The sequence below is a fragment of the Micropterus salmoides genome, unplaced genomic scaffold (genome assembly GCF_014851395.1).
Source record: "Micropterus salmoides isolate LMB-PRFRI ecotype aquatic unplaced genomic scaffold, ASM1485139v1 Ms_hic_scaffold_12, whole genome shotgun sequence".
NCBI lineage: Eukaryota > Metazoa > Chordata > Actinopteri > Centrarchiformes > Centrarchidae > Micropterus > Micropterus salmoides.
The window spans coordinates 32637078-32663473 of NW_024040263.1; the positions used below are offsets into that span (position 1 = coordinate 32637078).

Below are 26396 nucleotides of genomic sequence, written 5' to 3' on the forward strand. Positions count from 1 at the left end.
TGCTTTTCTATCGTAAAAAAAGTACTGTCTTTGTTGACATGACTTGATTTTGTTAACTGTTCCAAATGTTTAAATGGATTTTGGTAAAAGAGCTTTTACATACTCTGCCCAATCAGCTTGGAACTCTCTTCAAAATAGTCTTAAATTGAAAGGACTAGTGTTGTTAGTCATTGTGTCATTGTTTGTAATTCCAGCTGTGAATTATTGTGAGTTATGTTCTTGTTTTTTATAACTGTATTGTGGTATTGTATTCTTGCAACTCTTATATCACAACTTGCTGCTGCCTATCTTGGACACTCTTTGAAAAGAGATTTTCAATCTCAGTGAGCCTCTCCTGGTTAAATAAAGGTTTAATAAATAATAAAAAGAAATTCAGCCATGAGCTTGTTCGCATAAAAGGAGCAGTGTTTGCAGCATGTGACCAATCGCAAACACTGACAAGTCAACTGGCAGAAGAGTATCATATTTTTGAAATGAAGGGAAAACTATAACATTAGGCAAATATGAAGAAGTGAAATACATAATCCCGACTAAGAGCAAAGTTGCAGCTGCCAAATGCAGGAAGGACAACTGGCAAAAAAGTTGCTGACTGTGTGAATGTGCAAGTTAACAGGCTTATAATATCACTGCCCCATCATTAGCATGAGTAGATCTGACTGTAATTATATACATGTATACGATTAAAGTAATGTGTTGCTTAGATCAGGGCTGGAATTTCATAGAGGCCATGAGGGCCATGGCTACTGTGCCCCCTCAGGTTGGCCTTGATGCCCTGCAGCACTGCCCAAGCTGATTTCATCATTTTCTCCTCTGCCTCTTTCAAGTCAATATGTTTTTTAGACTCCGGCGTCTTGTATAGAGATTCTGAATTGTTATTGAACAACATCAAGTGAAACGCGATGCCCATAACCAGTGGTTGGTTTGATTTAGAGCTTGGTATGAACCACTGGTAAAGTGGACTATTTATGATGATAGTTTGACCCAAATCTAGCTCCAGCCAACGATAACAACAGTGCTAGTCAAGCCGGTGTTGTGCATTTGGCCACAGATTTTCATTAACATTACATGTTATGTCCTCTCTTGCAATGGGTGTGGGTGGTGGTCATAAACTTTCCACCTCCGTGAGGAAAATATTTCCTGTATTGGGTTGAGAAATGTAGAGTAAAGTGGAAGGAAAAGTTACACCACCCCCAGAATAGTTAAATGCCATATTGTCCCATACAATTCTAGATTCTTCCTTATCTGCCCCCTTTCCTCACCAGGTGTAAAAATAGCAGTTCAGTGTCCCAGTTAGGAGTTTATGTAATGTTTCATAATCAGGTTTTTTATTCTTTTTAATAATATTATGTTTTGAACGTAAAAATAACAGTTTTGACAATAGAAGATAAACGTGATAAATGTGTGAATAAAGAATTTTGGTTGTGTTTGACTTTGTGTGACAAATTAGTTTTATTACTTTTGAAAGACATGGTCACTGAATATATTTTGTGTAAAGGCAATAAAAAGGGATCCATAATTTAATGTAGAAGCCAAATCGCAAGTGTGTGAAGAGTTTTGAAAAGTGAAACGTAGACTTCCACTATAAAGAATTGTAATTTAACTTAAACTTTTGTATTTTGAGCATTTACACTCCAGGCCATGGGGGTAATACCATGGTTATAGTAGTGACCGTCATCATTACTGCTGTCTCTCTGTCGTGCCGCTTTGCTCTGTACATAACATAAGAAAAATCCTACAATGCCCTTCTAGTAGTAGTAATCTTGATTGCACTATTTGCAAACTCTTATTGCTTCCCCTGGGTATTTATCCCATTGATGCCCTATGCACTAAAATATCTTACTAGTATTTATGGTTACTTGTAGATTTTACTTTACTGATGCTTGTATGTTGTTCCTCAAATGTAAGTCCTGTCAATACAGCACGACAGCATCTACAACCGACAAAGCCATGCAAGTAAAAGCAGCAATAAATACTAGTAAGAGCTAATAGCACGTATGGCATCAATGGGGTAAATACCTCGGGAAAGATGTAAGAATTAACAATGTACAATCAATACAAGAGAATTGTAAGAGGATAGAACACAGGAAGTGCATTTAGAGGTTAGGGGTTAGAGGTGTTATAAGAGAAAGTGTTCTTGGAAGAGATGAGTTTTCAAGAGCTTCTTGAAGTTAGACAGGGACGCCCCTGCTCTGATGGCGTGTGGTAGCTCCTTCCACCATCATGGGGTCACAGATGAGAACAGCTGGGACTGGGATTGCTTTGTGTGAAGGGATGGCAGAGCCAGGCGGCGTTCATTGGAGGAGCGCAGTGGCCGAGAAGGAACTGAACTTATGTATTACATATTATGGAGTTTAGGTAGATGGGTGCAGACCCAGTACTTACTCTGTATGCAAGCATTAGTGACTTGAATCTGATTCTGGAGGCCACGATGAGCCAGTGGAGGTCGCTGAGTAATGGAGTGACATCAGGCCTTTTGGGCTGATCAAAAACCAGACGCGCTCTGAACCATGTGTAGGGGTTTCACCCAAGGGGGTAAGCCAGGGATCGGACAGTGAAGCCGACCAAAGCGTACATGGAGGGATCCATGTAGGCCCAAAAATGACGTCAAAACTCTGTGACACCCCGTCGCACATGAGAGATGTAACCGTATAGCTTACATTCTAAACTCTCTGCAATCAAAACAAACTATCAGAGCAATCAGAGTCGCTGCGTTGTTGTTTGACAGGTGAGCCTCGTAGGTGCGCTGATTAAACGGTGACGATCCGAGTCAGACAAACGCACTGAGCCATGACACTTTTTGTTGGCGCAGCTATGCAGCTACCAGACTTAAGGTGTTTCTGCAGTTGTTCTACATCATTAAACCACGGTTATGCTGCTTGACATGCGCAGTAGACACTGGTGCCAACAGGAAGTAGCCCTGTAGTAGTATTTTACTGGTCCAAAACTGTCTTCACTGCTCTCCATTTGACATCAGCAGGGTGGCTTTGTCCAGTAATATACTGTCTATGGTTTCACCGCACAAGCTGGGAGACCTGCAAGGAGGGCATTGCAATAGTCAAGGTGAGGCTGCTAAACGATTGGACTGTTGCAAATTAGCCACTACAGTAGGAAACAACAAACACAAGAGTGGTGAGCATAACAAGGGACAGGTGAAACTAATCAGGACGGGGCCAACAATCACACGGGTGGACAATATACAAAGAGGTAGCGTAGTATTAAAAAAGAGGTGAGTAACAAAATAAAACATGAAACACAGAATTGAGGAATGAATGGCACACGGTAAAACATAACCTAATGCACAGAGTGGAAGAACACAAAGACAGGAAGTCATGTGTCACATGAGACACATGAGGAAGGATTCCACCAAAATGAAACTGAACATACACAACATAATCCCAATATCATGACAATAACTAACTTGGAGTTGGCTCCTCATGAACATGTCTTGTACCATTCATGTTATTAGCTTAAGCTGGAACTGAAACATTGATAATGTGATAATGCTAAATTAGAACATTATGTCTAATTTGTGGTTTTGTAACATCCACTTTGTGGTGGAGCCAAACCGTTTTCACAATCAGTTTAAGCATGAAGTTAAATCAGTGTTTTACAGTTAGTGGCACAAAGAAAAATAAACTTTAAAGGCTGACATTAATCTGTCTAACAAATTGTGTCCATAACTGTAAGCTGTCTCAACCCTCTACCATATTTTAGACATGTTTCCTTCTTAAATAAAGTCTCAGTCCATCTCCTGAATAAACAGTTTTTCTTTCCCTGGACTTTGACTTTGAACATTTCTTAACCACCTTAAACATGGCCTCTTGCTCTGCTTAAAGGCAACGCTTGCCTGCAGCTCTGTTTAGTTTGCCCCACCTTCACAAGAGCTACACGGTACTTTCCATTAGCAGCTTTTGGCAGTGACAACATTTTGACCTCCATCACTCCTTAACACAGGTAGACCTTTCTCTATTTCTTTCCCTCTTCTCTATCTCTCTTTCTCTCTCCATACTTCACGGTTTCCAGTTGGAGGCACTTTAGAACAAGTGTGGTGCACTTTGAATGCCCTTACGTTGTGGAAAAGGAATGGAGAGTTCACGAGAGAGAGAGAGAGAGAGAGAGAGAGAGAGAGAGAAACTGAAATGCTACAGACACGTGTGTGTGGACATGCATGCATGACTTTTATGTAAATGGCTGTGTATGAATTGGCATAAACCTGTCATCGCTGGGTGACCACAACCATACACTGTATGAATATTATCTCCTGCAGATCCATGGGTTTCCTATGACAGCACTGTGAACAGTAACTCTACTTCCAAGCCAAATGCGTTTAAGCCAGGGTTCAGTAGTAATTATATCTTTTTTGACAGTTAAGACAATTCGCTATTTATGAATTCTTAAGATGATACATAGTAATTACTGTCTCAATAGCTGCATATCAAGAGGCTGCCCTCCTCTTCTGCGTCTCTGAGGTATCTTTTGTGTTGGTCGCTGTCAAGGGGAAGTGTTTTTTTTTGTCAGGATAGAAGAAAATGTCTCTTCATTTCCGAGCACACTCACTTTGGTATAATTTGAACGCTTGTTTATGTTTCTTAGGTATTCATTTAATAAATCAATAGACAAAATTATTTTTTGATATATCTCCTATTCCACTTTCAGGTCCTCAGATGAAATAGCTGAATTCAAGCCATCACATGGTTATTTCTGGTAAGTGCTATTTCTTTTAAAACTCTTCATCTTGGGATATGATTTGTCCCTGGGTATGAACAGGACAAATCAACTGAACAAATCAACCAACTGAAACATTATTTACAGATAGGCTATATTTTGGATTCCTGCAGTGACACAAACTAAGATACATCTCTTACATTTACTTCTCTCTATCCCACATTCACCTGTACCTCTTCTTGTTTTTTGATTTCTTGCTGCTGAGCAACTGATATCTTTTTGTGTCAGTTCAGGACAACTCAATTTATTTTGCATCACAGTGAAAAGACATTTTCATCCTCCTAACCATCATCCTCTTTCATATCGTTCACCCAGTTTTTTCCAGTGATTACCTACACTGTGGCGGCCCACCAGTTTTATAATGAACCGAAAATATTTTTACACTTATCATAACATAAATATAGAGTCGCCTGGTGTCAGCTGAGGAACAAACGCATTTTGTAAATCTGTACTCTCCTTTACAAGTGCTGAAAAGGAAAAAAAGCCAGTGGTGGAGAAATTGAACCAGGTAAAGTGAAGGTAACGATGAACGCCAGTTGACGGCAACTTGAGTAAAAAGTACAGCAAAGTATATTTATAAAGTAGATATTTAAGTTGCTGTTTCATTCAAGCACAGCACACTTAAGCTCATAGTGAAGCAGTCTTGGGTACAAAGTTAGATAAAAGTTTGGAAAAATACACTGGGCCCAGTGAAAGTCCAAATTCTTTCATTTGCACTCCCAGAGGTAAATAAGTTTAAAGAACCTCATGAAGTAAAAAGTTTCAGTTAAAAAAAGAAGAGACCAATGTTGCCTCAGATATGCTCTACTGCCTCCTTTACACTCCTGTCTTCATACACACAGAACACTGCTGATTTTCAGCCAGTGTGTACATACTGTGTCCTCAGTGCATCTGTGTGTGTGTGCTCACACTGTAGACTGAGAGTAGTGGGTCTTCAGGGGCTGCTCTGTACCCAGGGCTCATTTTAATATATGTTAAAACTGGGGCTCACTGGAGAGCCTCTACAATGGACTGATCGGCCTCAGGGATGTGCATGCGTGCCTGTGTGTGTGTGTTTGATACAAGAGAGACAGTGGTCGAGGTTTGGACATGCGTCAATGGTCCGCCTGCACACTGCAACCCCAGCCCCTGACACTTTCAACACACACACACACACACCAGTAAGCTCTGAGGTCTGACACATTGTGCATATGACTGTCTGCTAAGGCACAGCCCTGCAGTTCCACTTAATGCTAAAAACTTCACAGCGGTCATTCAACCACTCTGCTTCCTGATAGGATTTGCTTAGTGGCAGGATGTTTGGCTTCTTCAATCATTCAGCTAGTCACTACTTTGACCAGTTCCAGCTAGGCTCTGACTCATGATGTGTAGAAGGTTCAGCGCCACAATATCACATGTTAAAATGTTGATTTGTAGACATGGGCCATATGGTCTGGTTGTTTTGTGTATTTTTATGGCAATAGCTGGGTGAATTGAGTTAAACTTCCGAGTTAAAAAAATCATAGTAAGAACTTAAAAGCTTTGTTTAAATAACCTTTTAGTCAAGTTTTAATCTGAGAATAAAACAAACACATTTGCGTTATGTCTACCTAGACTCCCCTGACCATTGAATCAGCCACACCTTAGTCATCACAGTTTCACACAGTTATTTTCCCTACATTTATGTTACCAATATCATGATATGCTAGTAAACACTGTAATGGAAAATTTATTTTAAACTGCTTGACCAATTTCCATAATCCAAAAAAAAGTGCTAACCAGCAGGGGAGGTCCTAAAGCATGTATGTGAGTCAAAAACATTTCCATAACTCTCAAGGGTTGACCTAAAAAGTGAAACGTTTCCAGAAAATGTTTACTAAGAAGTCAGTATATTTTTAATTAGTCCAAGTTGTCATATTTTGTTATTTAATGTCTTTCAAACTCACCAGTGTTCATTATTTCACAGCTCAGCTAATACAATACGTATGGCACATTTAACATGTGATAGAAATGTGTTTAATTTGAACATTAGAGAGAATCCCACAGACGTACAGCATGAACATTGATGAATGTTCTATATGTAGTGTGGGTTTTGGGGCAGATCCTGCATCTTTTATCAACTCATTGTCATACATTTCCAAAATAAGGAAAGTGTGCAGCTGCTGCCTCTGCTGGTCACCCTTAACTGACTTAGAAGAGCACTGGAGACTCTCTAAAATAATTTTGTAACCTCGACCAAATCTTAACACTTGTGTATGCACGACACTTACTCTTAGTTTTAAGAATACGGACACAACTGCTCCACAGAAGCCCTGATCATACTGGCAGCTGATAATACGCTGCTGGTTGTAATAATGAAAGAAAGTGTATGCATGTAAGGGTGGCAGGGGAATTAACATTAACAGAAAAGAGAAATAGGGATGTAATATTAAGAGTGGATTGAGAATCAGGACACTATACCCACTTTACCACGATCATTTTGTTCCCTTGTCTCAGGAACAGAGTAAAAGCCAGGGATTATTTTGTACCATGCATGATTTGTCAAATTAATTTCTGATGTAAGCATAATTTACACAACCATAGTCATTTTTAGAACATATAACTTATCCTGAAAAGGTACAAAGAGCTAAGAAAAAGAGAAAAAAACTCAAGTGAGGAGGAAGACACAGTTTGGTTTATTTTCCTTAAACAATGTGACAGAGGACATAATTAAGCTGTTAGGGAAGCGTTCTCGTTCCTAGCTATTACTCAGTCATGTAAGTAGCAGATAAACAACTGCTGGGGTGTAAAATTATGACCTGTCAATAGAACAGTAACATCAGCGGGCGAGTCATGAGAGATACTGACAAGGGAATGAAAAATGTAGAGGAAAAACGGAAAACAAAGACAGAACAAAGCAGCAAAAAACCACAAAGCACTTAGTGAGCTGACAGCTATGCCTGGCTGGCTGAAATTAAGGCAGGCATATATGCAGAACACATGCATAGTTAAAAATGGATGGATGTATTCGAGTGACGATACTCACGCAATTATGACTATTTACATGCAGGTCACATTATTTTTATATTTCAAGCGTATACTGCACCTTTGAATCAAACTCCCTCCCTCCAACATATTTAACATAAACAATACACATCAGACGTTGAATCACTCTCTCTCTCTCAGTATATTAGTCAGTGTCTTTACCTCCTGCCACCACCCCCCACCCTCCCCGCCGGGAACTTTCCAAGAAGCCCCTGGTAGTGCTGTACTAGGGTACCCAGAGGTTAAAACGCTCATAAATATTTTACCTGCCCAACCAGGTGAAGACAAAAAAGCACTATACTTGTCTGGTGTGCTGTGTTCAAGAAACGGTGGGGGAGAAAGGAGGAGGCACGTCACACTGCACGTTTACATGTGCAGAAAATAACTGTAAATAGACAGAATAAAAGGCCACTACATCCATTTAAAATTAGGAGGATTAAAAACAAACAAAAAATCAAAGCAGCAAAAGCTGAAAGTGAAAAGTACTTTGCATGACTTGTAAAGTGACTTGGAATAAAATTTTTGCTCCACTTTAAGGGAATAGTTTAACTTGTGTATTTTCAGTGTTCATGCCAAAGAGCTTTGTGGAAAATATTGAGGTGAGGAGGAGGCTGGAATGACATTTACACTTTTACTTAGCTCTCCCTGGCGGTATTAATAGAACAAAACTGTTATTTTTAGATTACAACATTCATGCAGGTAATATAACCTGACTGGCAAAGTGTCTGTGTGTACTTGTTTTATTTTCTTAATATATCTATCAAACACTCAGCCTCTGCATCGAAACAATGCATGGCCCTACTCATAAGCTCAACAGGCTCATGTGAATGGATTGAGACAGAAGCAGTATACTGAGTTTCGAACATATTGATCAGATGGATGGAGAGAGGAGTAGTGGGCTTTCTGTGCACATTTTGCCTTCTTTCTTTGCATTAACTGGCACAACAAAATCTAAACCCCCAGTCAGGGGGTTATCAACTTTCTTTCTGTTAACATAGGTTTTCTTCTTCAGGCTCTGTACTCGTTCCCACAAACAGGGGTGTTTGACGCGTCATTTCACTCCTCTGCACTTGTGTGTCGCCTACTTTGGTCAAGAGGAACAGGTCGTAGAGCTATGAAAAATGTAACACAGCAAAAAGCAACCCTGTTGCTGCAAATAATGGCAAGAGAGGAATGCTGGCAGAAAATTGTTAATCGACTTCCGTTTATTTTTAACGTGACAGCTGCACATTGTTGAGCTCTTAAACTCTAAATTTGATACAGCATATGTAGGCATTTTATTCACGAACTGCAGTCTTACACTGTCCCATAATGAAGGATGCATGGAAATCAGTTTAGTTTTTTGGCCAAATCAAAGTTGAATGAATTTTATGGATAAAATATTATCTGCTGTGATGGATTGCCGACCTTTCCAGGGTATACCCCGCCTTTCGCCCGATGTTAGCTGGGATTGGCTCCAGCCCCCCGCGACCCTGTACGCAGGATAAGCAGTTGACGATGGATGGATGGATGGATGAAATATTATCTGTGATAAATACCAGATTCGTTTCCTAATGGGTTTTCTATTAGCTGCAATGTGTAAAACGCACTGGGCAGCAAATCAGAAGTGATTTGTAGTTGGCAATGCGACACATACAGTTTGTGCTAATGTAATTACACAACTCCGCTCTGTGGCATTATTAATGTACGGCTCAAGTTTACATTTATAACTTTTTCCCTCAGCTGAAAATGTTTATCGCTCATAGAGAACAAATGCAGGAAAATAATTAGTGAAAGGGCAGTGCTTTTTACAGCCAATTTAAATCACTCTCTGAAAATAACCACTATGGTGGTATGGAGGACTGATCCTGGCAAATAAAGAAATATATACAGAAATAAATAAATGCTCAATAAATAAATAAGCATCTGATTAAATGCACAAAAAATAGTTAATAAATAAATGTAGGCAGTAATTAAATTATACAAGGAGACATAAATGTATATATCTATTTTAATTATCTTCTTTATTTATTCACTTTATAATTACTTTATTTATTTATTGTCTGTTATCATCTTCCTCTATATATCTTCTTTGGAGGCATATATGTCTACATGCCTCCAAAGAAGAAGGAAAACACAAACCTTTTACAGCTATGTATCTCCAAGCCTACAGGAGGTGAATATTTGGAACTGAAAACGTACATTTAAGGTGGAATATCACTTCAAGAATCATGGTCTTTTTTTGACATTACTGATGTGGATATATTTTACACAGCCTGCTCTACTGCAGGTTTAACTTAGCTCCTGGAAGACAATTCATCAAAAACACACTGCTGCCTTGATGATCATAATCCATCATTATAAATTATACTGTACCTTCACCTAAGATGAGTTGTTATTGCAGCTGTTGTATTCCTCTTTGTATTGTTGTCTCTGTATATAAATATGTATCTGTCTTTATAGACTGAAATACACAGTTTTTGCACAGGTGAGGTGGGATTAGAATAACAATGCATTAAAGTCATCGTTTTACATTAAATCTGTTAAAAATATAAAAATGTGTAACAACAGTTAAATACAATAAGCTGTCGGCCCCCCTGGTAGCTCACCTGGTAGAACATGTGCACCCTACAGCAGCCCAGGTTCAATTCCTTTGCTGCATGTCATCCCCTCTCTCCCCCTTTCCTGTCTCTCTTCAGCTGTTCCTATCTAAAGGCAAAAAGACAGAAAAAAATCTTTAGAAAGAAAAAGACAAGAAGCTACCAAATTCACGTTCTCCTTTTTCATCACCTCCATGTTTGCTTGTTTTGTTTTCTGGGCGTGATTTTGCCCGTGACGGAGCTGATCAAGGCTATACTTACAATACTTACAATATTGTAAGTCAGTGGTAGACTTTTTGAAAGGGTCCTCGCTCCCAACTGTTTTTCAATAATGAGAGAAAAGTGAATGAAGACAAAATAGATTTTTATTATAACAGATAATATGTGAAGTCTTGAAAGAAAGTCTTTGGGGCCTGAACTCTACAGGGAGATTTCTTTGTAATCAAGGGGCATATAAATCCTAAAAGCCCAAAAAAAGAACACAACCCAATAGCCTACCTCCACCCCTTTTCTTACTAACCAAGCAGGAATGAAACAGACCATGATTAATCAAACAAAAATGGCATAATCTACAAAGAGATAGAGCTTCTGAGCTTAGCCAGCAATGACTAGAGGACTGCAATGCCCTGCTTGCAATGTATAGGCTTTAGCCAGCAATGGTTATATAGCACCTTTCTATTCTTCCAAGATGGCAGAAACAGTACAATACCTAATATTCACCATGAGGTGCACAGTTAAAGTGTCCCAAATAACAATCACTCTGACAAAGCACTCCACACAGAGTAAGTCATAGAAAAATGAGAGACATCCTGCAGGTATAAACGAATGAAAGAGCAGGAGGGAGTTAATAGATAATTAGAATAGTTAGGGGGCCAAGCCAGAGGGGGGCTGGGGGCCACGCATGCAAAACAGCGTGGCTCCCAGTACCAGCGATGCTGGGTACCCTATTGAAATCACTCAGATTTTTATTTATTTTACATTTTTCCATTGGTAAAAGCCATACTGCAGCCTACAGCGTAAAAGTTATGAAAGTGAAAGCAGGGATGTTATAGCCTGCTGCACACACCTCACATTGTGGATCATATGCACACTCTCCGTCATAGACCAGTGTCAAAATGATCAAATGCAAAGCGATGCGCAAACACAGATTTGACACTTGAGTGCTTAGTGTTGCACAGCATGTCTTGAAACAGTAGTGTGAAAATACAAGTTAGATTGTGTTTGCTTGCAAATTGGAAAGAGTGCATTTGTAGAAAAGTATATGTGTAAAACAGCGAATAAATAATCTACAAACACATGCGCAGACAACTCATTTTCAACATACAAGGTACATTTATTAGTCATTTTACAACAGGGTTGTATAATGAGATGAAGTTTGTAGTTCCCTTCAAGCTACTCACAAAAGCAAACAAATCTGCAGTCTGCTGGTCCAACAGCAGAGACTCCTACATCTCTTGCCAGAAGGCGGCAGGGTGAACAGGCTGTGGCTGGGTGGGTACTGTCAGTTAGTGTCCTTTGGGCTCAGACTTAGTTCTCTGACATATTTTCTCAGGGCTGGGGAATCCGTCTCTTGCCTGGCAAGTCTCCAAATTGACACCTTTAACTATTAGGGAAGGGAGAAGTCAGATTGCAGATCGATGCAGTGTTTGTGTGTTTGTGTGTGTGTGTGCGCCGCTAGTTCATACTATAGCCGTGTCCCCAAATAGGAAACAGCTGATTTTGTGTTTCAGTGGTTAAGATTAGGTTAAAGTTAGGGTTAGTCTCCAGGAAATGAAAGTCTGTGTAATGTCCCGAACAGTGACATAACACACGTGTGTGTGTGTGTGTGTGTGTGTGTCTGTGAGAGAGAGAGAGAGAGAGAGAGAGTGTGTCTGTGAGAGAGAGAGAGAGAGAGAGTGTGTGTGTGTCTGTGAGAGAGAGAGAGAGAGAGAGAGAGTGTGTGTGTGTGTGAGAGAGAGAGAGAGAGAGAGAGAGAGAGAGAGAGAGTGTGTGTGTAAAGCACTTGCCCTCACAAGTGCTGGGGCAGCTCCAGTGAGTCACAGTGCCATGTATACTTCTCTCATCCAACATTTACAAGCTTTCTGCTCTCTCTCCCTCTCTCTCTGCTGCCAACACATTACCCACGCTCCACTGCTTTCCCTTCTCTCCATCTCCAGCTCTCTCGTTGCATTTGCTTGCTCTTCATTTCACTTTGCTTTTGTCTTGTTTCATTATCTTACATTGTATTGTTGGTCTTTGTGTCCTCTCTCCTCTTCCTAAAGTCTTTGTTGACACTTCTCGTCATTTTTCTAGTCTTCTCTTTATCTCGTCCATTTATTTCTTTTTATTGTACAATGTATTTGCCAATATTGTTATTATTATTATTCCTACCAGGAAATCTGCCTTCCCATGCATGAAAATAAGCAAATCTTTGCACATAGGTCCAGTCCTATGCCAAACTCCCTCAAAAGGCATTGTGGGCCAATACTTCTGATGGTGGTGCTACAGCAACCGTCTAAACTTTTATATTTTAAAAATACATAACAAATCAGTCATATGTGCTGCCACTTTGCAACTTCACCAAACATAGGCACAATTGTGCAGAATTGTTCAGATGCTTCGAGCTGAAAGGAATTATGAAGACCATCACTTCAATTAAACCTCTCCTCCCCATTTTGTGCTCAATTGACACCAAATGTACTACACTGCGTTTTCAGATTGTTTCCTCCACAAACAATCAGCCAGTTTTTCTGAACTGTCAAAAATATTGAGTCCACAGTGCATCACCATGTTATGGTAAACAGTACTGTAAACAGCCACTGCAGATTCTCGCTAAATAAATCTCCAACATTTATAAAAAAAAACCAAAATTGTTATGTCATGGTAGATATAGTGCCGAATTTACTAACATCCCGAATAAAGATGTCTGTGAAGGTTCTCAGTCACCCAGGACATAGTTATCCAAAAACGATAGTCGTCAAGGTCTTCAGTGCCACCCGTGGCCATGTCTGAATGACCATCATTGGCATCTTCACCTGAGGCCAAGAGGTTTTTATTTCTATGTATTGGATATAGAATAGAATAATATAATATAATATTTTTAATTTCTCTACGTCTTCTTTCATTTTGGCTGTGTCTCCTTCTGGCAACGATAACACTTTTTGTGGCGGTTTGTATCTTCCTTCAAACGTATTAAATACATATGCTGTTGCAGTCACATGAAAGCGCCTGTAGGCTTGTTAGATCACAATCCATCCATCCATCCATCTTCATCCGCTTATCCTTTTGACGTAAAGGAGCAGCGGCTCTACTCTGAGGTCATGACCCAGCCTTCACGACCATAGGTGAGGGTAGGAACGAAAATTGCCCAGTAGATTGAGAGCTTTGCCTTACGCCTCAGCTCTCTTTTCATCACAATGGTGCGGTAAAGTGAGTGCAATACCACCCCCGCTGCTCCGATTCTCCGGCCAATCTCTTGTTCCAGTCTCTCTTCACTCGTGAACAAGACCCGGAGGTACTTGAACTCCTTCACGTAAGGACTCATTCCCTACCTGGAGTTGGCACTCCACCGGTTTCCTGCTGAGAACCATGGCCTCAGATTTAGAGGTGCTAATCCTCATCCCAACCGCTTCACACTCAGCTGCGAACCGATCCAGTGAGAGCTGAAGGTCACGGACGGATGATGCCATCAGGACCACATCATCTGCAAAAAGCAGTGACGAGATCTCAAGCCCACCGAATCGCAACCCGTCCCCCCCACGACTACACCTCGATATCCTGTCCATGAATATCACAAACAGGATTGGTGACAAAGCGCAAACCTGGCGAAGGCCAACCCTCACCTGGAAAGAGTCCGACTTACTGCCAAGTACTCGGACACAGCTCTCGCTTTGGATGTACAGGGATTGGATAGCTCTGAGAAGGGACCCCCTCACCCCGTACTCCCACAGTATCTCCCGGGGGACCCGGTCATATGCCTTCTCCAGATCTACAAAACACATGTAAACTGGATGGGCATACTCCCAAGCCCACTCCAGGATCCTTGTGAGAGTAAAGAGCTGGTCCGTTGTTCCACAGTCAGGACGAAAACCGCATTGTTCCTCTTCAATCCAAGGTTCGATTATAGGCCGAACCCTCCTTTCCAGCACCCTGGAGTAGACTTTACCAGGGAGGCTGAGAAGTGTGATGCCCCTGTAATTGGCACACACTCTCTGGTCCCCCTCTTTGAACAGGGGAACCACCACCCCAGTCTGCCACTCCTTGGGCACTGTACCCGACTTCCACGCAGTGTTAAAGAGATGTGTCATCCAAGACAGCCCCTCCACACCCAAAACCTTTAGCATTTCTGGGCAGATCTCATCAACACCTGGGGGCTTTGCCACTGTGGAGTTGTTTGACTACCTCAGTGACTTCCACCAGGGAAATTGACGAGAAGCCCCCATCAGCCTCCAGCTCTGCCTCTACTAGAGAGGGCGTGTCAGTCGGATTTAGGAGTTCCTCAAAGTGTTCCTTCCACCGCCCAATTACCTCCTCAGCCGAAGTCAACAGAGTCCCATTCTTACAGTACACAGCTTGGACGGTTCCCCACTTCCCCCTCCTGACGTGGCGGATAGTTCTCCAGAAGCACTTTGGTGCCGACCGAAAGTCCTTCTCCATGTCTTCTCCAAACTTCTCCCACACCCGCTGCTTTGCATCTGCCACAGCAGAGGCTGCAACCTTTCGGGCCTGTCGGTACCTTGCAACCGCCTCCGGAGTCCTCCGAGAGAGCAAATCCCAGAAGGCCTCCTTCTTCAGTCGGACGGCTTCCTGACCACCGGTGTCCACCACGGTGTTCGAGGGTTACCGCCCCTTGAGGCACCTAAGACCTTGAGACCACAGCTTCCTGCTGCGGCTTCAGCAATAGAAGCTTTGAACATTTCCCACTCAGGTTCAATGTCCCCAACCTCCACAGGGATGCCAGAAAAGCTCCGGCGGGGCCTCCTCCAGACTTTCCCAGTTCACCCGCACTACCCGTTTTGGCCTACCGGGTCTGTCCAGAGTCTTCCCACACCCCCTGATCCAACTCACCACCAGACGGTGATCATTTGACAGCTCAGCCCCTCTCTTCACCCGAGTGTGAAACATGTGACCTCAAATCCGATGAAACGATTACAATATCGATCATCGATCTTCAGCCTAGGGTGCTCTGGTACACTTATGAGCATCCATATGTTCAAACATGGTGTTCGTTATAGACAATCCATGACTAGCACAGAAGTCTAATAACAAACACCCACTCGGGTTCAGATCAGGGATGCCGTTCCTCCCAATCATGCCTCTCCAGGTATCTCCATCATTGCCCACATGCACGTTGAAGTCTCCCAGTAGAACTATGGAGTCCCCTACTGGAGCCCCATACAGAATTCCATTCAGGGTCTCCAAGAAGGCCGAATACTCTGAACTGCTGTTTGGTGCATATGCACAAACAACAGTTCAGAGTATTCGGCCTTCTTGGAGATCCCCCACTGTGACCCATCCACCATTGTGTCCCTGAGCAAGACACTTAACCCCTAGTTGCTCCAGAGGCAGTGTGTTTGTAAGTCACTTTAGATGAAAGCATCAGCTAAAAGAATAAATGTAACTTTACTGAAGTGTTAGTCCTGAATATTGGTAAAACCACAATAGACCTAAATTGAATATACTGTAGCGTTAGCTGGCTGCTCCTGGCTGCATCACTATAGGCTAACATTAGTAAACAAATCGCTCCACATTTGCTTTTCACCGTTACATCTTTCAGCACATAAAACTTTATTGTTGTTTTGTATCCTTACGTGGAGCCGGTTGTTTTATGGTGTTAGTGGACTGCATGTCCTTAGCTGCGGTGTTGTCGCTGTAGTACCAGAGAGGCTTGGGAGCGCGCACAGGGCTGAATCCGACACGGTGTCCTCACATTAAAAGCAGAATAGTGTCGGAGTCAAGCAACAGAGAAAACAGGAGTGTGCTTCATTTCTAAGTGAGTTATGAGCCCATTGACAATAAGAATGAAAATGAAAATTGTATTAATTTCATTGAAAAACTACTATTTTTTTTCCCTTAACGGGAGTTAAGGGAAAAATAGTGTGCTATCTTCCACTTTTGAAAGACGTCATTCTGCGTCTATACATTAGTAGATCAGCTTATGTGTTAATTTGCTGGTGATATCAAGTTTGCACAGGTTTTTACTCATGCAAACCTTTAGTTAATCTGGCCCATAGTTTGATCAATTTCAGAACTGGATCTCAAAAAGAGAAATTTTGACAGTATTTTGAATTCTAAAATTACTTCTTATATTGAATTAAAATATTAATTCTAATATCAGAAACTAGGGCAGTGAATGGAAATAAACACTAACACCAGTTCGTCACTAATGTAGCAATCAAACTTCGACAAAATAAATGTAAAATAAAGACATATCTATGTTGTCTATTTGAAGTACACAAATTATTCTTGATCAGTTCTTTTATCTTGATAATTGATTTTTTGATAGTTTGAAATATGCCTTTACATGCAGCCCTGGTGATTGCAGTCATAGTGGGAAGCCATCTTTGATTCCACACTCTTGGCAGGTAGCTCAACAAGATCATGACTTACCATTGGTGGCTGAAGTTCGAACCCTGGGTGATGCAGAATAAACATGCTAATGCCTACATGGGCCTTGTGCTATATGGATAATGTGCATTTAGGTTTTTTTTTACGGACATGTGTACTGATGGACCTTCCAGTATTTCTCAATTATCTTCCATTTTGATCTCCCCTCTCCACTTTACATTTCACTTATCCTTAATTTTTTCTTCTTCTTTTGTCCTTTTAAATATATCCTCCCTCTCCTCCACTTTGCATTTCTTTCCTATGCCTCTCCATGATTCTTTTCACTTCTTCTTGATCTCTCTTATATGTATTCTCTCTTCATATTAATTTAGTAATTCCTCTTCTCTGGTTTCTTCTATTTACTAATTTTAGCTTCAATATTAAAACTGAACTTTATACTATAATACTGTATTGCAATATTTCTTGCAGGGCAATTGCATTAGATTAGCATGGGACAGGAAATTTGATTATTTTAAACTGCACAGGTGTTTATGTTATTGTATCCACCATCATAATGCTACTACTATTTTCCAAACTGGTTTTCCTCAGCAAAAAAGCTCACCATGATTAAAAAAGTTTCAATTCCTTTGGCCAAAGTGCAATAAAGGCCTGCTGTTGTTTGTGTTTGAGAAACAATATCACACAAAAGAAAAATAAAGTGATGCTTGATTATTACTTATGCTTGTTTAAAGGAATGGTTGTCAAATACTATGAGTAAATACAAGCAGAATCACCAGTGTTGACATGATGCAAATGCCACAGTGCTGGCTGTCAGATGTCCAAATTTGCTGAGACAGCGTAGCATAGCTGAAGGTTGCTTTTAGGGTTTGTTGGTTATAATTTAACCAACAATCTCTGGTGAAAGGGAGTTTTTATTTATTACATTCCCGCCTTATTTCTATCTGCAGTGTTGGATCTATCACCATCTCGTAACATTATCCAAGTAATTTTAGCTGCATAAACCCAACCTAACCTTAGCATGGATGTTATAGACAACATAAGTCAATTGAGCAAATGCCCAACAACAACATTTATTTATTACAGGAGGACAGCAATAGTGATAGCATTAGCTATAGCATCCTGTTTTGTGGCTGTATTGCATTATGGACTAATGAGGTATGTGTGGGGAGAGAAATCTACATCTTCGGCTCTATTATTATGGATTTCTCCCTGTATAATTGGTAAACATGGGTAAAAAATATTGTACAAAGCCTTTTTACCACTGACACTGATGTGGATGAGCTGGAAATATCTGGATATGAGGTCACAATGTCCATGCCTGGCTAATTATTCAGAGTAATGAGAAAGAATACACGAGCAAACATGGATCCTGGAATGTTAAACCAATCACTGTTTAAACAGTGGTTAGGGGTAACAGGGCTGTTTTTTCTTTTAACATACCAGACAGTTTCTCCGTCCCAGTGGTGAAGCAGACAAAAAAATTTAAATGAAAGTCACTTATGTAGTATAAAGTAATTAACATTTTGTAGATGACTTACATTACTTACATCAGGTGACATCCATAAGATACTTATTTTAACCTAATCCACACTCTTTTCCTAAACCACCCTAACCAAATGTGGTTTTGTTGCCATAACCTAACTAAACGACTACCTTTTTTTACAATGTTTTCCACGTGTTAAACTTATCTTACTGAAAGTCTGGTAAGCCTGTCGCTGGGCTGGTACTTGCCTGATGCTTGTACATATTGTTTTGGGAAACAGACATTTATGTTATTTTGGGACACTTGACAAACTACCTATTTTGTCATATAGGTATGAGGATGTGATGTTTCTATGATAATGGTGACATCATCTTAAAGGAATAAAGTGTAGTTTTCAGCAGCCACTAGTGGTGCGGTTTTAAGATTGCAAACAGGTGTGTGCTCGTATGCGTGCTCGCTTGAACTCATGAACGCGCATATTTCTGAACACAACCGCTTTCATACAGAGATCCTGTAATAAACGTGGAAACACCGGCATGCCGGCTGTGGCTTTTCACACAGACATGTTCAGGCTCTGTTACGTAGCCGTAGGTTCAGCAATGTCAACACAGCTAAATGCATTGGATGATAATGAAATGGTTAGTGAGCTAGACTGAATATTATAATGAGGTTGCTGTCACACTTTACAACAGACCGCAGTAAGTAACTTTACTGTAGTGGCTCTGCAGTTGTATTGTTGTTCTGTGCTGTTATTTCACATTATTGTGTGGGTCGCATAAGTTACAGCTACTGAGAGGTGGAGAGGTTGTGTACCTAAATAAAACCACAATAAATCTAAATTGAACATTACGAAGCAAACAGTGGTAGGTCTGTGTTAAAGTATGTTAGCTGGCTGCTCCTGACTTGCATCAAGGCTGATGTAAACAAATTGCTCCACATACATACTTTCATACTTTCTTGTTGGCTAAAATCAACATTTTCACATAATACTGGTGCATACTATACATGTACACAGGATAGTAATATGATTCGTGTTAGCTGGTGAAGTAATGGGGCAAGCCATAACGTTACATATTATGTATTTCAGTGCACCGGATAATGTTAGCAACTGCTCGGCATTATCCGACGAGCTAATGGGATTCTCTCCGTGTTTCTCTAGCCACTCTGATGTTGACGGTTTTCACTGACATCATGTGATTCTCTTTGCCTGACAGGCTTCAGCACATAAACCATTAGTTACATATTGTAACAACAAATTCTAGAAGTATAGGTCCAGCCCTCTAGGGCACTAGTGGGTTTGTCCCTCACGCGCATGCGCAGCACTGAAGAGCTTTGTCAACGCACACCAGTGGTGTGGTCCTCAACCACAGTCTCAGCCTGTGTATAATTGGCTGTGAGACCTGGTATTGGGCTCCCAGATAGCTTTTTCTTCAGAGAGAGCCAGGATCAAAGCTGCGCCAATACTCATAGAATCTGGAGTTACATATGTAACTAACATTCTATTTCGTATAGGCCCTCTAAGGCTATCGCTAGTGGGTTAGAGGCAAAGCAGCAAGCACAGCAAGCACAGACACACCTACCCAGAGTATAATAAAACGGTCCCTGCCCGGCATTATGCAATGCGCAACGACGCACCACACATGCCCAAACGAATGGCATAGCAGAATTTCACATATTCTCCATCCCGGGGCTTGGGACAGAGAAGGGAGCCCTGCAGCTGTATAAGCGCACTGTAACAGTACAGAGTGAGTCATAAGAAACAGGAGACATCTCGCAGATAAAATCTTTTCCTCTGTGGCACTGCATAGATACCTCTCGTGAGTGTGCTGTGCCTCACCGGATGACAGATGAACCTGTGATATGGCTTCACACAGCCAACAGGTCTTGCGCTGTGCTGACAGAGGAAGACCTATAGACTTCTCTCTGTAGTGCACAACAGGCGCTGGAACGGCGCTAGGTAGCCGTGTGCACAACATAGTATGACAGAGGCGATGGAAAGCAGCTTCCTTCTCTGACCTGTGAGGAAGAGCAAGGAAGCTTGTCAGATCACCGTCGACCTGAAGGAGCTTGTGATGCTCCCTGGGCATGAAGGCAGGTTAGGACCCAGGACAGTGGAACTGCTTTACCCCTGGATTCTGAAACATGAGGGAGCCACAGAGAGGGCAGCCAGATCGCTGACTCTCTTGGCAGATGTCAGTGCCAAAAGCAGTGCTGTTTTGGCGGAGAGAAATACAGCCATGGCATTTCCAGGGGTTGGAAGAGGCCTTGGGGGGGGCGTAAAACCGGCACCAAGTCCCACTGAAAAGCAGCTGCCTTGCGCACACTCTCCAGGAAACACTTCACCAGCGGTTGAGCGAACATCGCCTTGTCACCAAAACGATGGTGGCAAGAGGAAATGGCAGCAGGGGAGGTTTTCACCATACTGAAAACCATTCCTCTGTCCAGCAAAAGCTGGACGAACAAAAGGTAATAAATTGCAATATATCTCAATATATTTAAAATCGCAATAAAATTGAATCCCAACATATTTAAAATTGCAATAAAATTGAATCTCAACATAAATATCGTGATAATATCGTATCGGGGGGCCTCTGGTTATTCCCACCCTTACCACTTAGCGCTGTAAGAAAACCGAGTGGACGCAGGACTCTCTTCCTGGATGTTGTGTACCACATCCTGCGAGAGTTGGAAGCCTTCTAAGCACTGCCCCTCTGCGGCCAGCCCCATTAGTGAACCTGATCACCCCACCCACTTGAGAGAGAGTGTCTCCGCGCTATGGGAGTTTCCACGTCCAGCCTGACAGCAGCTTCTGCAGACAGGGAAACCACAACGCGCTTGTGCGGACCAAGGCTAACTGGATTGCCGACAGACCTGCACATGGTCCTGGAACGGGCGATCAACCAGACCAGAGGGAAACGCATACAGCAGCTGTTGCGGGTGCGCTAAAGTGTCCACTTTAGGGGGTGTCCCAGGAGCTCAGTGAGGACCACAAGGTGCACTATGGGTTCTCTTGTAAGGCGAGCAGAACCACCACTGCCACTCCAAACCTCCTCCAGATCTCAGCGATCAGATCAGGGTGGAGGCACTACTCGTCTTGGCAAGGACCTCCCCCTCTACATGATGTCCACAACTCTGCTGTGCACGCCAGGAATGTTCTCCGCTCTGATGGAGAACAGTGTGTGTGCCAAGAGCAACAGCCGTCTGGCCAGAACTAGCAGCTGCGCTGAGCGCATGCTGCCCTGGCTATTTGTGCACCCTGTAGCTCTTCCTCCTGGGAGACCTAGGCTCTCCTACAGGTTGAGTCTAGCTTCACTCCCAGGTGACTCGCTGGGAAGGCATGGAGGTCTTTTCCAGTCTCACCTTCTGCCTCACTGTCTGCAGGACCACCTACTCTCTTGAGCAGGTCAGCAGCATCAGGTCGCCCAGACAGATACACCCGCATGCACTCCGAGCTTAGTAACCAGAATGGTAATCTGTTGTACTAGTATTGGACTCCCTGGAAGGAAAAATGCAGAAACTTCCCAGGTTTCCGAACAGTGGAAACGTCTAAGTATGCGTCCTGCGGGTTGATGGAGGTGAGCCAGTCTCCCTGGCGCACACACTCCAGCACCTGTGTTAATGTCCTCCCCATTATCACCCTGTTGAACAGGGACATGTTGAGGATGGGTCTCATGCCTCCCGTTTTCTTCCTTACTTCCTACCATTTATCCTGCTTACGTAGGAGCTCCTGCAGCTTCATCAGAAGGGCAAGGTTCAGAACCAGGGATGACGGGACAGTTTCCAGTATCCCGGTGAACAGGTGGGGGGGTCTGCAGCCATCTGTCCATGGAGCATGAGCCGCGCCACTCTGAAACTCTGTAACGCTCTGAAAAGCGGGAGTACATGCTCACAGTGCGCCTCGGTTTACATGAGGAGCAACCACTCCGCTGCCCTCGCTGCCATGGATGGATGGGGGAGAGATCCCACCGCGACCCATGGGGGCCCTGCTTGAAAGGGCGTTGTAATAGGGAGGGCGCAGCAGCGTCCGAGCTCTGCCGTTTTAGAGGGTTTTGCTCACAACAGGAAGAGGGAGGGTTCTGAGAGCTTCCACAGAGTGCCGGGCAGGAGGGGGGGTGGCCTTCAGCATGGCATATATTTTGTCCGCACGAGGCGACGTCCCCATACTCATGGGCCCAGTGTATCGCCACTTGACCATGCCAGGAGGGGGAGATTTTTACATCTCTATCCACTTCTCCCTGGGGCCCAAGCTCATAACAGGGAGGAGGTTCACTGGCCATGCAGGAGGATGAGGCTCTCAGCATGTGTGGGTGCGTGTACGGCTATCCTTACGAAGCAGTGTGAAAGTGCTCGTGGGCTCATTGCCATGCAAGGTCTCTGTCTGAGAGGTAGAGAGTTCTGCTTTTGACAGTGAGTCCAGGCTGCGTGATAGCTACCCGGCTAGCCGCAGCTGGCTCATACAGTGTGAGAGAAAAGTGAGACAGTTGAAACTGACTCTGCAGAGACAGTTACAACTGTGAAACATGCTGTTTTTGTTTTATTTCACAAACACGAAGTAAAGGCACACATTTCCACACAAAGAGTAATTGGTGTCCAACCAGGAACAACCTATGCCGGGCAGAGGAGCCGGCTGGGGCAGACGGCATAGGGAGCCACGCCGTTTAAAGGACACTGCCGGGAAGGAGGGCCGGTTTCTGAGCATAGCGAGTGTGTGAGTTGTCCACACGAGTCAATGTTATCGGACTCATGGACTCATGTCACGCCATCTGACATGCGGAGAGAGTGTGCTGTTTGCAGTGATTCCAGTGCTGCTTGTTAGACGTCCGACTAACACGCAGCTGTCTCACACAGTGTAGAGAAATGTGAAAAAACAGTGGTTTACATCTTAAAACGGCTGTTTTGTGCAACACTAATGACATGCAGTTTACAAAAAATACATTTCACCCTCAGCGTTGCCTGCTGTGCGTAATGTGTGCAGAACACACGTGGTAACACTGTCACACACTTCTGGATGCTGGCAGAGAAAATGTGTGGCTGAAGCCGTGATTACACCCGAGACCACAGCCGGCCACCGCCGGGGTTGATGAAAAAATGTGAGCCGAATGCCAGGTCTCACACCTACTTATACACAGGGTAAGACCGTGGTTGAGGAAAACCTCTCTGACAAAGCTCTTCAGTGCTGCGCATGTGAGCGAACCAACTAGCGATAACCTTAGAGGGCAAAGCCTATATGAAATAGAACTTTATTGTTGTTTTGTATCCTTACATGGAGTTTATGTTGGCGTTTGTGTTGGATTCTGTGGTGCGCTGGGAGCCGGTTGTTTTATGGTTTTAGAGCACTGCATTTCGTTAGCTGAGATGTTGTTGCTGTAGTCAACAGAGGCTCGGGAGCACGGACAGGTCGACATCCCGACCCGGTGCCTTCACATTAGAAGGAGAATAGTGTCTGTTCCAAGCAACAGAGAAAACAGGCATGTACCTTATTTTTAAGTGAGGTTAGAGCTTATTGACAATAAGGCAGTAAAAATTTGATTCAAGTGGTTTCATTGAAAAACAGTCACTTTTTTAACTCAACACTCCGATGAAATAATGTGTGAAGAAATGTTTTCTGCTAATATTTCTTTTTGTACCATATTCATTACCCATCTTTCACTCAGAAACTGTTTTGCGACCCTTCTGCTGTTGTATGTTGGAAATGTACATTAGTAAGGAACTTGATCAGGCAGACCTGTCAAAAGTTTATTCAATTCATAATAGACAGGTTTTACACTTCACTGATTGCTTTAGATTCAGACCATGTTGGTGGAGACAGGAATTGGAACAATGAAAACTCCAGTGAGGGTTGTTTTTTTCAAGGCTGTGTTGTGGCACTATTAACCTGGGTTTTTGGAGAAACTCTCCCTATCAAAAGTGATTTTCTAGGGAGTCCATTTGGAAAAATAATCTATCCAACCTTTCCCACAGCCTCTTTGTCTTCAGTTAGAGATGACATATAAGTTTTCAAAAAATGTGAGGCCATGTTCAAGGACAGTCCAAGTGCACTTTCAAGGTGAAATGTGACAATAAAAGGAAAAATAAATCACTCACACATTCCGTTGCTCTCACCTTTCATCTGCTGGCTGTTTTCTCTTCATGAACTGAAAAAAACAGACAAAAGTATTGCCAGACAAAAAAACAGACATTAAAGGGTAACCTAGTACTGGTCAACCTGGACCATGTTTCCCATGTTTTTGTATCGCAGTAACTAATGACAAAACAAAACAATATTTTTTGAAATTGGTCCAGTATGGCACGAGCAGGCTGCAGTCAAACGCCCCATCAAAGTTCATCTACTAAAGTGCTTATTTTTTCCACTGACAGGCTCAAATAGTTAAATGATAAAACTTGTAATAGTGTCTGACAACATTATGGAAAGGATCCCTACAGAAGACCTTTTTTTAAACAGTAAGATCTTTTTTTGCTAACTATCAATGCCTTTAACACAAACGTAGCTAGCTCGCTGGTAGCGCTTCTGGTCGTATGAGATGCGCCTGGGTCTACCGCTGCCTCGATCATAAGTTTGTGTTATTGTGTGCCGATGTTTTTAACCCTTTAAAAGGCCTCTGATATTTGTTTGTATTTCTTGAAGTTATATTAGCACATTGTTGATCATATAATTTGCATTACCAATATTCTGTTAGTTCTTCTAGATATTGCTAAAATAAGAGCTCACCTATTAAAAATGCTTCACCCATATTAAAAGGTAAATTTTAAAAAGCTAAAAAATAAAATGTGTTCTATGTGCATGTAATGTACATGTAAAATGTTAACATTTCACACAGGTAGCTTCACATTTTAGGGCATTAGCTGGAATAAGAAATATTTTGCTTCCCTCTGGTATCTTCCAACAACACAAGGTCACATATTTGTTGTAAAAGCAGTGACCTTATGGGATTGCTTTTCTGAAATCCCCAAACCTATATTAGTGACGATTCAGTCAGAAATCACTAATAACCCTCAAGAACGCCATGATAAAATTGAGAGGAATTTTATTAGAATTAATAATTACGTAGTTATTTTTTCATTATGAAAGAAATCTACCGTTCAACTTTCCTTTTCAAGTAAACTCATTCATTTCAATAATTTAAGTCCTTGACACAAACATGAAAATTATCAAAAAGTCCTTATTATACAGTAGTTTATATTGTCAAGACATCTGTTGTGCCTCCAAACCACTATACATGTCAAGTGACCACAGACCTCATCGTTAACCTCATGTTGTATTTCAAGTTAAGTGGTTCAAGTCCCAGTTCAAGTCCGCTAAACTGCATGCACAAACTGAATGGATTCATTTTGTCCACCAACCTGCAGCTTGCAGCCGCAAAAGCATTGTGCCTTTAAATTTGTTATTCTCTCATCGTTCTTTTCTTCCTACATTGATCCTACATTGTTGTATTTTAGTGTGTTTTTGGTAGAAATTGTCAGACCTGCAGAGAACTGGTAATTGACTTTTCAGTCTTGCTTTATGACGCCGTTCATTGCATTTGGTGCCATAATGTAGTGTGATTTCCCCCCCACCCTTAGTATATTGTAGTCAGTGACAGAGCTAATTATACAGCAATTACTACTTTTAAAAAGCACCTTTTGTCATATAACATACATTTTACAATAGTGAATCTCATGAACATAGGCTCTAAAGAATGAATACGACTCTAATGTCAGACTATATCACACACTACATCTCTATCTGCTATGCCTTGCAAACCACTTTGATGGTATTTTTAAGGGTCACGTCAAACATTTGAGGAGGAGGAAGTAAGAGAAAGTGAGAAGAGAGGTCCAAAATGTATAGCCTCAGGGGGTAGCCAAGAGGAAAACAATTTGTCATGCTGTCGTTCTCTTTGTCCTTCCCCCATTCTTTTTATATTCTGTCTTACTTTTTCACTCTTTGTTTGCCGTGTCATTTACTTTCAAAAACCCTATTGAATCAAGACAACATTAAATGTCAATAAACCAAAAAGCAGGGTTTCTCTGGGTCATCCTCCACAGGAAAAAAAGATTTGAATACCATTTTCTGCATTTCT

At 42.1% G+C, this 26396-nt stretch overlaps 1 protein-coding gene across 1 annotated transcript in view; it reads left to right on the forward strand.

Annotated features, from left to right (window-relative positions):
- The window catches only part of tenm3 (teneurin transmembrane protein 3), an 824111-nt gene that overhangs the window by 321407 nt on the left and 476308 nt on the right, over positions 1–26396 (forward strand). The window contains exon 5 of the mRNA XM_038714618.1: positions 4657–4704. The gene's annotated coding sequence lies outside the window, so the exon portion shown is untranslated. The remainder of the gene's footprint in view (positions 1–4656; positions 4705–26396) is intronic.